Source organism: Blastocystis hominis, assembly GCF_000151665.1.
Source record: "Blastocystis hominis, Singapore isolate B (sub-type 7) whole genome shotgun sequence assembly, scaffold_5".
NCBI lineage: Eukaryota > Bigyra > Opalinata > Blastocystidae > Blastocystis > Blastocystis hominis.
In genome coordinates, this window is record NW_013171860.1 from 934,250 (window position 1) to 948,003 (window position 13,754).

Sequence of the window (13,754 nt, forward strand, 5' to 3'; positions counted from 1 at the left end):
AGATTGAATGAGCAATATCGATCAGTGACAAATTTCCCCGTGTGTTTTAAAAGACAAGAAGCTTATTATGAAGAGCTTATTTAGTGCGTGTATATGTGTGAACTTATCTTGTTGAATATGAAATAATAAACCAATGATAAAATGAATCACTCATAAAAGGAATATACCCGATTGTACTTGATTAGACATTTTTTTGTGGGTGTGATTTCCAAAAGAAATTGAGATTGATACTCGTGACATAACTATGGAATGTGAAAAAAAACGAAACAAATTCAAGCTTAAAATACCCAAAATGAAATTCTCTGTGAGAGAAAACAGAATGATGTACAGTGATACTAAATTGGAATTCCAAAACAAATACACTTATCTACTTATTTAAATAAGCACCGATTAACGATAAATAGTTGTATACATTGATCTTAACTGTATTCTAAATATCTAGATAATTGTTTGATATAAGAAATAACGCAAAACACAATGATCAGCCTCATTAGTGTTAATGCTGTACTATTATTGCTCGTCGGAATATTACTGTGCATATAATGCTTTTTAGGATTGATTATACCTTATTTCGAAAGAAAACCAAATAAACATACTTTTTCGATTATTCCATATTATTGCAAAAGATAAATGTGAAAATTGTGTCCAAAGTAACAAGGATTGAAAATAATAATTGCATACCAACCCTCTAGCGTCTTTGTTGCTTCTCCTAGATTTTTTATAAAAAAATATATATAACCTATTATTTTCGTTATTTAGGCCTTTATTCTTTCAATACTTCTAGATTAATCAATTAAACATATTTATATTATAAATTATATGGTTAAAAAACAAACTATTTTCGTTTTCACACAACGAGCAATCTAAATATACTTTCAAAAAATATGGAGATCATTGTTTATACTACTCTAGAGTTAATATTTCCAGTACTATTGATTTTACAAATATATTATCTTTACAATTTGCATTTTCAATTTACAGGAAAGTTACTAATATTAGTAGTGTTATAATAAATATTAAATCGGTAGAATGAATATCAACAAATAATAATGAATAGACAGAATAATATTGTATTTCTATAGCAGCGCTGTACTGTTTTTACTAACATGATATATTGTACTATGTAATAATAATTTTATTTATAAAACTATAATAGAATAGCATTCTATTGATTGAGTACACATTTTTATCATAATAGTTGTAGAGAATTGAGCTTTATTGTTAAGTTTGTTTTTTATTTTTCGGCACACTTTCCCATTTATGATATTGCATAGGTGTATAAGTTTCTTTTGACTTTATATATATAATATTTCCTTTCATTTTATGTTGTATGTTACTTGTGTGTTATTCTGTCATCTATTATAATATCAACTCTATTTGAAAAAAACATCATACATAATAAAAGTACTATATGTCTCATTATCACAAATCTGCTGTTTTGGTTCTATAATAATCGGCCTTTGTCCAGTCAAAGCACACATCGCTAAACTATATGTACTTCGTGTTGTCATAACACAGCGTTTTCCATGTCCTAAAATGTATAACTCAGCAACAGCACTGAATGTAGCATACGAGACTAAACTGTTCTGCATCATTTGTGTATCTGCTGGAATTGTCTGGTTCTTGGAATAGATCAACGAGTATTGTGTTAAGTTCCTTGCCAACCTCATTTTCATTTTCACAGAATCGGATGCCACATAGAGTTTTTTAGGTTTTGGTAATTGTTTGATGCATCGGAGAATCAATGGGAATGATTTCAGTGGCAAGAACTCAATGAATACAGGAACATCAGCCAAGTCCCCTCCAAATCTTAGGTGAACAGCGTTGTACTCCTCTTTGTCATAGTTAGGATATAAATAATGCATATATTCTATCAAACTTGCGTATGGGATCATTATATTCCTCAGAAACTCACCATACAATTTGTACGAAAGAGCATCAATTGTTGAGTTGTAATGATGACTTCTGAATCCCAATTTTGTGAGCGTTTTGTTGTAGTATGAAGTCATAGCAATGATGTTAATTGTAAGCAAGTTACCACTGACTGCCGTAATTTGAGTAGGAAATATGGAAGAAATAGTGTTGTTCAATATGGCACTCGTAAAGTTACCACGATCAGCTATCGATTGTTTGGAATGAAATGATAAATAGTAGAAAGAAGCGTAATACGCTAGTTGATGAGCATCTACAATTATTATAATATCATGCAATAATCTCGAACCATCATCACAAATATAAATGATTTGATTTGGAAATGATTGTTTGATATTCCACACTTGGTGCCAACCTGCTGATAATGGAACTAGTCATTTATGTATTATAAAGAATGAACTTACTAACGATTGGTATCCGATAGTGATATGATAGGACATACAATCCGCTGAAGAGCTGAAGCCTGTTTCCGACTCCTTTTAAGTTTGGCAAATAGAAGATTCTTGTACCATTTCGCAAACTAGGTTAAGAGAAACTCTCAATCAAACTACAGATTAAAAACATGGGTAGACTGGATTTCATTCTTTGATGGTAGATTCGTTCGATTATTGACGACCTTATAACTACACAAATCATCGAATCGCTTAAATATTAACCCAAGCTTAAGAACAGGGTCAATTTCTGGCAAAATGGTTGATATTTCGTATTTCTTTTGGTAGAATTTAATACTTCTCCTTGTTAGAAGTTTATATGCATTCTGTGAAAGGGAAGTACTTGTGTCATTTTGAATCGAACTATCGATCAATTGCCCAAATTCAATTAGTACTCTTCCATGTTTAGTCTCACATGAGGAAATGTAAACACAGAATTGTCTCTTCGGCCTCTACACGTAGTAGTTTAGTGATAATCAATTTACAATAAATGATGATACCGATGGTTAAATGATGAATCAAATAGCAGATTACTACATAAGAAAAACACACAATTCCTACATTGCCAAGAAGTATAACAGTAACGGTATATAATGTATCCTGTATAACATTAAAACTCAAGAAAGACAATATAGATGTAAATAAATGGAACAGACAAGGAAATAATGTTTATATCTCAGATTTAACTTTTTCTCACTTTACATTTAACCACATGTATATTTACAGTATTTTGTATATTATTAATCGTAATAATCAGAAGGTGATAAAACCCTTTTCACTGTGTTCCTATTGATATCATCATTTGTTGAAGTATCAAACATTTGTATAGAACAAACAACACTATCTCATCTATCATTAGCGTTTTGATATTATGATATCGTATGTTGGCCTAAAGAGACGTGCTAGTTTTTGCATTTGAAGAGTTTTGTCATATTTTGACTTCTTTTGTGACATATACTCTTTTGACATCTTTGTGCGCTTATGTGGAATATCTATACAAAACTCGTTCAGCATGACATAATAGTGGAATTCTAAGCATCAATTCAATCAAATACATGGATTCAAAAAAGTCATTCGATTCATCAACTCTTGCTTGTTAAAACCATAGTTAATAAAATATGGATGAAAAATAGGATTATCCTTAGACCGACGAATAATAGAGTAAGGTTCCATCACGTGATCTGCTTTGTATGGTAAAAGTTTATTTTGCTTTTCTTTGAGCATGAAATCAACATCAACAATATCCTATATTATTAATCCTTCTAATATGGCGATACATGAAAAATAGTTGAATGCTGAACTACAGTTTTGTTGTAAGCAGCAATCAGCATTGATTTGTTTCGAGGAACTTGATCCCATCTACACTTCACAGTCATGTGTATTCTAGCTACATATATGTACATTGTCCTTCCTGAAAGCAAGAATCATGATCGATTTTCTTTTTATCCATGAGGAACAACTTTAGCAATAATACTGCCTTTGGATCACGTAGAGTCTCGTTATGTAGCATCAAAGAATCATACAATGTCTCAGAAGAGAAAACGTCGATGTCACTAACAAAGTAGTGTGTGGTTTCGATTGACTCAATGGCCAAATCTCTCAGCAGATTGATAGGAAAGATCGTCTCGTCTGAATATGATGGTCCTGTTGTATCATAGAATATGCTTCTACCTTGAATCGATGGTTGGTCTTTGATAATATATAATAAGAAAGTAATTTGACGATAGTGCTCATAAGCTTGAATCAGATCGATCACTGAATGCAACTCCGATTCCATTATCATAATACTCATCATGATTCTATGTTTCCATCGTTTCATTAAATAGGGAAGTCTATCTTGTCTATTCAGAGACAGAATTGTGATTAGAGTGATGTCGTCAAAGGAATTTGGATTGTCTAGTGTTAATATATGAGCCAATAATATCTACAAGGCATTCTCTGGAACGAAGAACACATTCTCTTTCTTGTATCATACAGCATTACATAAAACTCTTGGCAATGAGAAAATGTTGTACGATCATGGCAGGCAAAAAACAAATCACTCTTGTATTTGTAAAAAAACGAATGTAGATCTTCTGAAGTCTGACAAGTTGCATGATGACATGGTTTGAGTTCATAAGGAACCAAACGATGGAAGCACTCTTTTTCATTGCTTAATGGCTCTAGTTCTGGAATATTCTTCAATTTCTGGACATAAACATCATGCATTCCATAGTCATTATCTAATTTTGCGAAGTAAGTATAATTTACTAAAGGAGAACAAGGCAACCGTGTCCGAATTGAGGGTAATTGAAAAATAAATTGATTATCCATGGCAAAAGAGCATAGTATCAACCACAGTTCACAAGAAAATAAAGTCAATAACACGAAGAAGGCTATTCCAGAATAATAAGGAATCATAAAGAAAAAACTAAAAAAAAGTATATAGTTTTATTGCATTTTTGTTCATATTGAACAATTATTCTTTACTGTCATAAGTCTCTAAATGACTAAAAAGAAACTTATTTAATATGCGTATTCAAATACTATACGCGTACTCTATTCTTCAAAAAACAACAAATACAAAGTAAAACACATATTCACCCATTCGATTGTATTGCGACTGTATTGAATATCATGGATGGTCACTGATAATGCACCAATGATATTCATTATTATTTACAAATAAATTGTGTGTATTCAACAAAAAGTCATTTAAGTAATAGATATTCATCATGTTGCAGCAAACACTTTAGTTTTGAATATTTATACCCAAATCTGCTATAGCGATGGTGGTAAATATCAAAATCACTTTATAATATGTGTTTGCATTATTATTCACCAATACTTGAAATGCAATAATCTCGTGAACAGAATCAAAATTAGTTTTGAATACTCTTATTCTATTCAAGAATTTGCATATAAATATAATAACATCAAAAAGAATAATCTCAATCAATTTGAAATGTCAGTAATATAGCGAGTAATGGAAAAAAGAGAGTAACATGATATTGCACTCTCCTATCTGTACAAATTGTACTAATAATCAATGTGAAATGCTTCTATGAAGTATCTATATCTCATGAACACTGCTGAATCAAAATTAAGCACACTTCAACGAAAAATAGATTGTTTTTACAAAATAATCCACATAATCCACATCAGATACAATGATAAACAGTATTACGTAAATAACTGTAGATTTACACTTTTTTCCGTTTTATTAATTAATCAATTAAGTAAACCAGCTTATTTTGTTTTTTTCAATGACTTGTATTTTTGGTCAATTTCATTAAAATCAACAGTAATCACTCTATTTGGATCTTTTTTATCACCGAACATAGGTTCGTTGATTGAAAAATTAAAGTATATTCTTATCAGAATCAATTCGATAGCATTATAAACACACCTTCTATTTCATTTGCATATTTGGCACGACGTAAAATAGTGTTTATAACTCAAGATATTTACAACAGATTTATTTTGATATTTAAGTTGAATCGCTTCACACAATTTAACTCTGTACTCATGTGTCCCATTTTACATTCACTGCATTTCCCATGATATACATACCAAATTGCTGACTTCAATATCATATGTTATCCATATATAGGTCCAAATTACGGTTATCAAATGATGCTACAAGTGCATTCTGGTTTGGAATATTTCACAGAATGAAATCAAATTAAAGCTCATCAGGAACAATTTTCTTGTCACTGCCTTATTCTATTTGTTGTTTTTAGTTATCTATATAGTTATCAAGTTTATTTCTATCTTTCCAATATTTCTTTCACAATCATCATTTTTACACATTGCCTATTAGCAAAGCTGTCGTATTTTGTAATATATGTAATGTGCAATTATCTAGCTTTTACTTTCAGAATTCAAGTTCAACAGCAGCAAACTACCCAAATATTATATTCACTATTCCCGTTTATTTGGTTGTTATACCTCCTTCCTTATTTTTATAGAATGGATTTTGCATGCCTTTTGATTTGTAGATACTTCTATACAAAATAAAGTATTAATACTGTATATTATCGATATATATTTTTCTGCAAACTAAGCAAACTACACATTATGAACATGTTTTTTTGGTAATTCTCTAATTACAGTTATAAATACGATATATATTGTTATTTTCTTCAATTCGATTTTTTAAATCTATGCACTTCCTATTTATATATTCATTTCTAAAACCAATTATGTGGTACAATTGTGAATGAACAACAAATCCATAGATTAATTTTTATTATTGTCTAGCCAAACCAATGCGATTCTTTTCCATAATATCCATACAATGAATAAGTTAACAAACAAACAAACAAATTATTGACCTGCAGGAGATCTTGAGCGGGCCGTTGACCGCCTGCTACGTCCGTACCTTCCGGCCTTGGACTTCTTCCCACTAGCCCACCTCTTGGGTCTGCTTGCTATCCCTCTGCTCCAGATACCAAAAAGAGTAAGCCGATCATAGTGAGTGCTTTGCAAAAATTTTGCTAGTTCCTCACATACAACCAACTCGCTCCTCTCCCCAAAGAATTTCCCATGACCATTACCTGGTGTCTGGATTTCCTCACAGTCCTTCCTTCCTGTGGTCGGGACCCAATTATCCCTCCCATGGCTATCCGAACCATGATTCTCCCCAGACGAGGTACACACAGAGCCAAAACCATTTCTCATCGAACCCTTGACAATATCTCTCCAGTCTGAACAATAAATTCTTTGAATGACCCTCCGTCCCAAGGATCCTCTCGGAATAACACTGCAATCACCAAAGCCACGTAGCGAGCCTCTCATATCCACCGGGTCCTTACACAATAGACATGGGCGAAATCGGCTGTCCACAGCGATATGAGTAGAAACTTGACACGCGTCACCAGAATCCACAGTCGAAAACGTCGAATTAGCAGTCGTCGAAGCAGTCGTAGAAACAGCGCGAGAACCTTCGTCGTTCTTGTCCGGAGTAATTCCAGTTATCGGTAAGCTCTTCCCAGTCGTCCGTAGGGTCTGACATTCCGTATCCTTCCTATCGATTAAAGGTATAATCTCGGGGGTCTGAGAATCCTCATCATCCGTGGGTGACTGTCGGTGTGTCACCCCTTTCGATCCTTGTGCAACACGATCGTTGCGTAACTTGAAAGCCAGCAGAGACTCTATTGGCTCATTGTCTGAAGTAGATCTGTCGTTTGTCGACAATCCGTGGGTGTCTCTCCATGTCCTCTCCTGTACCAGTCGAAGACGTTTTCGGTTCGACGGGTCCAAGACAGTCCTCCTACTGTCAGTCCATCTTGATCTTGTCCTTGTTCCAGTCTTGTCCAAAGTCTTGTCCAAAGTCTTGTCCGCAGATAAATCCTTGTCCTTGTCTGACCACTTGGTCGCGATCTTGAAAAACTCGTCGATTCCAGACTGTCTACTCTTCTTCCTGCCCGGTACCTGTGGCAAAGAGGTCACCTTAACCGGCGCCGAAAAGCTAGTTGGTGGGTGTGATAGCGACACAACTAACTGTTCCCTCTCAGGCACGCCCCCAGGCGTCGAAACTCTCCCGCTCTCTACTTGATCTCCCCTTGCAGGTCCATCACTAAGATCCGACTTTGTCCCTCCGCGTCTCGGACTTGTGTCCTTCTCTAGCGCTCGTGTCAACCTACTAGCTGCCTCTGAGTCGTTCGGACTATCGGGCAGAGGTAGGGCATCCCTCTTCACAGACTTCCTTTTCACTCCCTGTACTTCTGCTTTGCGGGTCGACACATCATCCAATCCGAGAACCATCCGGATCAGGGGCTCCACGTCACGCTCCTCGCCCAACGTGAGCCTCTCCCTGATCCTCCGGACCAAAGCCAGTCTTTCTTTCATATATCTCCGGCATTTGAAGAGGAAGTGCTCTAGGGTCTCCCTCTCGCACTCTCCGCAGCAAGGACACTTGCACCCTTCTGGCCCCTCTAGCTTAGGGTAGCGCGTCTCCACACAACACCAGCTCCCACAGCGCATTTCCAGGATTACCTGACACCCTCTAGCCAACTCCGGATGCCTGAACCACAGATCCAGGTAGCGCCGGTTGATGGCTCGTCCTCTTGTCAAGTACGTCCTCAGAAACTGCGCAGTGCTCTCCTGCAGCTGGCGTATCCAAAGGCGTGGAATCATCCTCCGTACCAGATCTCTGGCCGAAAAAGGATTTCCGTTTCGTGGCTCTCCGCCCCACATCTCGAATGCCATCTGGACATGGCACTTCCGCCTCTCAACTAGCCACCGCGCCGGAACCTCCTTACCGCATGCCAGGTGATCATCGATGATCCCTCTACCTACCGTCTGCAGCACTTCCTGTGCTAGCCTCTCCGTCGTCTTCAGGTAGGTGTTCTTCGTTGACCACCATTCCAGCCTACTATCTATGAGATCGCCCAACGTGCGACTCAACCACCTCCCCTTCCACATGCATCGCAATCGCTTTGACACCAGAATAGGATACACCGGAGGCATATCCAACTCCAGTTCCAACGATGGAATGCATGTGGAAAACTTCCCGGTGGCTTGTAGGATGTAATTGAGACCTTTGTTTAGCACTGATTGTACCTTCTGTGCCTCATCCTTGTTTCCGCCCCATACTTCTGCTGCATAGAGCCCAGAGGTCAGCACAACACTCTGAAGTACTTTGACTCTTAACTGTGCCGGAATTCTGTAGTTGCATAGGAATCGCTTTTGGCTACCTAGGAGCATCTCCATCCTCCCAATTCTCGCATCCCTCATATCCGTCCTGTCCAGTTTGGGGGTGATTTTCACTCCTAAGTAGGTATATTCCTCAACTACCGCTATCGGTTCTCCTTGGAGAATCCATTCTCTTCCTTCATAGTTTGCGTTCTTCTCGGCAGTACCAAATAGCATCACACCACATTTGGCATGCCCCACAGACATCTCCCATGTATTCGCCCACTCCGAGACATGATCCAGCAACTTCTGCAATCTGTCTGCCGTCCTTGCAAATACCACGATGTCATCCGCAAACATCAAACCCTCAACCTTGGGTTCCCAAGAGAATAGTCTCTTCTTTGGCTTAGGGAGGATATCGTTAATGAAGATCGAGAACAATATCGGAGATAGTGGACAGCCTTGACGTAGACCTCTCTCTAAGGGTACTTTCGGGGATCGCAATTGACCCACTCGTACGCTTATGTAAGATCGGTCATACAGGGTTCGGATAAAATTGTACGTTTTACCCGATATCCCGTAAGCTCGTAACTTATACAACAGTGCTTCATGGGGGACCGTATCGTACGCCTTCTTAAAATCGATAAAGCATGCAAATGCCTGCAACTCGTCTTCCGGCAGCCTTATCCGATTTTTCACCGCTCGCGCTTCGATAGTCCATCGTTGTATAATCTCGATCAAAGCTCCGACCTGCCCTACACACTCCTGTTCTGGACGGAAACCCGCCTGGGCATCCGACAGGAAGTGCTCCTTCTCAAAGACGGAGCTGATACGACAAGCTATCACTGCCGCCACGATCTTCACGCACACAGGCATCAAACTGATACCTCTGTAATTGTTCATGTCCGTCAAATCTCCCTTTTTCGGTACCGAAACTACCGTAGAAGTCATCAAGTCCTCTGGTATGTTCCCATGGAAGATGGCATTCAGTACTCTCAGCAATATGTACGCTAATCCCCGATCCCCTCGAGGCCACTTATTTCGCGTTATTGCCTTGTACACTTCTCCTGGAATACCATCTATACCCGAGGCCTTCCCGTTTGCCATCGTCTTCACTACTTCTCGAACCTCCTTCCAAGATATGTCTTTATTCCAGTACTCTTCGCTCCCGCACATACCCTGGTTTTGAGGCTTGTTCACCTCAAACTTCTCCCAGTATCCGAGATCCTTGCTATGGCCATTTCCCTTTGACCCTAGCTTCCTGTAGTGTTCAGCCCACAAGTCAGCCACTTCGTGCTCATCGGTACACAGCCTACCACTTGCAGGATCCTTTATCACCATCGCCTTCCTGCTCTTCTCCTCGTTCAGCTGTTTCCCTATCCATTGCCACAGTCTGCGGCTATCATTCCGGAGTTGGGATTCTATACCGCTATGAATCGCACGTATCTTCTCTTCTTCCTTGTACTGCTTTATGGCTCTCTGGCACTTCTTCATCAGGGCTCTCTCTTCCTGCGATAGTTCCTCTCCTCTGTGTCTCTTCTTCAGTAAATTCCGTCTCTTCTCCGCCAATCTCTTTATCTTCCTCGGAAACGGCTTCTTTACTCTTTTACCAGGTTTGGGCGCTCGGACCATTCCTTTCTGCTCCAGCGAGTCTTTCAATTCCACTAGGAATCGAGACACAGCCTCGCTACTCTCGCTCTCTATCAACCCCTGGTACCGGCTGATGTCAAACTTGGAGTCATCCAAATCATCCTCCAAGCGTCGGAGTACTGCAAATCGGTTCACACTTTTGTACACCGGACCTGAAGTCTTCTGCACAAAGCTCAGAGTTGCAGATAATCCATTATGATCTGAGATTTTCGAATCCACTACCGAGACTTGGCTACACTTTGCTTTCCCTCCAATCGAATGTAGAATGTAGTCGATAACGCTTACAATCCTTCCTCTCTTGAAGGTTACTTCTCCTCTCCCCATTGGAGCTACCTCCACGGGGATCTGCTGGCCTCGAATCCAGTTCTTCACCTCCGAGGGAGTCATGTTGAAGTCTCCCATTACCACTAACTAAATTCACATTCTTCCTATCTCCCGCGTAACCCATTATCTTCCTCTTCAGATCTTCTTTCACCACTTCCTTCTTCCCCTCAGCATTCGCTGTAGGGATGTACACGTTGCAGATCACAAGCTTCTTCTCGCCTCGGCCACACCGAATCCAGATCATATTCTCTGTGATCTCGAGCACCTCGGGAAACATGTCTCTCTGAACGATCGTCGCTATTCCCAGGTTTCCTTTCGCCAGCTTCTTCGGCCGGTGTTCGAAAACCACACAGCCCGGAACTTTCCAAACTTCATCACGTTCCGTCCGTTTCGTCTCCTGTAGCGCCAATACGTTCGCACCCACCTCATTCATGTAGTTCAGGATTTCGATCTTCTTCTTCTTCACTGTCCCTACATTATGGGTTGCCACGCCGTACACCAGTCTCCTGTCAAATTGGTATTTCTTCCCCTTTGGTCGCCGGGGATTCTGGAGAAACACTCTCACTCTGAATCCCATATGGTTCCCAAGCACTGAGAAAGGGGTCACAAACTTATCGTTCGTGATTCCCTTCCCAGTCACTTTGAAGAAGCGCTCTTGGCCAATTTTGCGGAGAATTGTCACTCGGACGTCCTGCACTATCGATTCCAGTTCGCACACTTCCACCAACCGGTATATCAACTTGTACACCAGTTTCACGTTGCCCTCTAGCAATCCATAGATTCTCAAGTGTTCGCCCTTTCTGGGTTCACACACTACTTCCTGCGTCGTATCCGAGTCTTTACGGCCTTCCTCGTTTCCTTTCTCTTCCTTCTTCGGTTTTCCTCTTCTACCTCGTCTCGACTTCTTCTTATTTTTCTTCTCCTCTTCTATCTCCGCTACCGTCTCCTTCGCCTTCTTAATGGCTGCCTCTAGATAGCGGTCGTCTTCCAGCGAGGTATTCTCTACCGATATCTCCTTCTTCTTCGCATCTTGCTCTTCCTTCACAGATATCTGCTTCTCTGATTCTTTCTCAGGCTCTGCCAAAAGTTCCTCTTTGCTCGGACCTTCGTTTCTTACCTCCCTCTCCCCTTCCACACATTCCTTCTGGGGAGGAACTACCAAACCATCTGCATCGATGTTTATCCGGTAAGACTCCACAAGTCCGCGGTCTTCCATAGACCAAACCTCAGGACCTTCCGAACCTTCTCGCCATCTCTCAATCTCCTCCTTCTCCACATCACTCTTAGGTTCGCTTTCCTCTGCCTGCGGTAAGCACTTCCTCTCGGGTACTCGGACCATCATATCCTCGTCCCAACTTTGGCTTCGCCTGTGCCACTTCACTTCAGGTCTGTGTACTTCGTCTCCTCTGTTGTGCAATACTTTACTCTCTCCCTCTCTACCGAGGGTCTTCATCGTCCTCTCTTCTTGCAAGGGTTTCTCATCCTCCTCCTCCTCCTCACTCTCTTCTTGATCCACCTGGACATTCACTTTCACAGGTGTGACCACTCTGCAGTGTGAATTGAGGATAGTATCTCGTCTCGGTGAATGTTCTCGCGTTGAGGCGTTACTATAGTGAGATCTCTCACTCTCGGGGCTCGAGGGTCTCCAGCCACCCAGAGGGCTGCTCTTCCTTTCCTCTACCTCAAGCCATCCATCAACACTATCCGTCACCGAGTTCTCCATCGTGGAGTCACTCCAATATCCATTCTCGTTTTCATCCATCAAGACTTCCAGATACTCTTCTTTCGGCCAATCCATGGGTATCGTAGAAGGAGAGGACACTTCACTGCTACTCTCCTCCTCCTCCTCCCTGTCCCAATTCTGCCTTCCTTCCTCTGAGTACCTCCTTGTCTCTTCCTCTTTAGGATATTCTTCGACCTCCCTTCCTTCGATACTCTCCTCACTCCATATCCTTCCGGGATTCTCTTGCTCCTTTGTTTCCATGGGGTGTTCCTTGGGTCCCGCTAGACACGTCTTCTCTACCGGGATATGCCCCACTTCCGTTTCTTCTTCCTTGGACATAGGTTTGTCACTCTTCGCATCACAGCTTTCTTCTATCGGGTCTGACGGTCTCACTGGCACCTCCATTCTCTCAAGCACCTGGGGCGATTCTGTCTTCTGGGGTCCATTGGTTCCTTTGGTTCCATTGGGCACCTTGGTTCCCTTCGGCTCCTGTAGCCGTACTCTTTGAACCCTCTCTTCGGTCGTCCCTCGTGCTTCCTCTCGGTTCTTCTCTTCCTTCACGGTGCTATCGTCTCCCTTTCTCTCTGTCTGTAATTTCTTATCTGATGCCTTGGCTTCTAGCTCAACCTCCTTCCTTCTCGCCTCTTTCTTCTTCTTCTTTCTTGGCTTCCAGAATTGGTTTCAGCTTCTTGTACTCTTCTCTAACCACTCTCAATCATTCTATATCGTACTCTACCCCGCCTCCTCCTCTCTGTCTTGGCTGGCGTAAACAACAGCGCCAGATCCTCTATAGACTCTTTCCTTCTATAGGGTGCTTCCATGTCAGCGTGTGTGGTATCATATCTCTTCCAAAAGTGGACATTTCCAACGAATTCGAGTACTCCCATCGCATCCTGCAACTCTCTCACCCATGTCCTCTCTCTTCCCAAAGATAAGAGAAAGCAGAAAAATCAGTGTTCAATTTCCCAGATGGGAAGGCAAATTTACTGTCGGAACGAATTGGGCTCAATTTACTACAAATTCATCCCTCATCCACCAAATCAAGTGGTGTATCCAAATTCGCATTCTTATCCCAC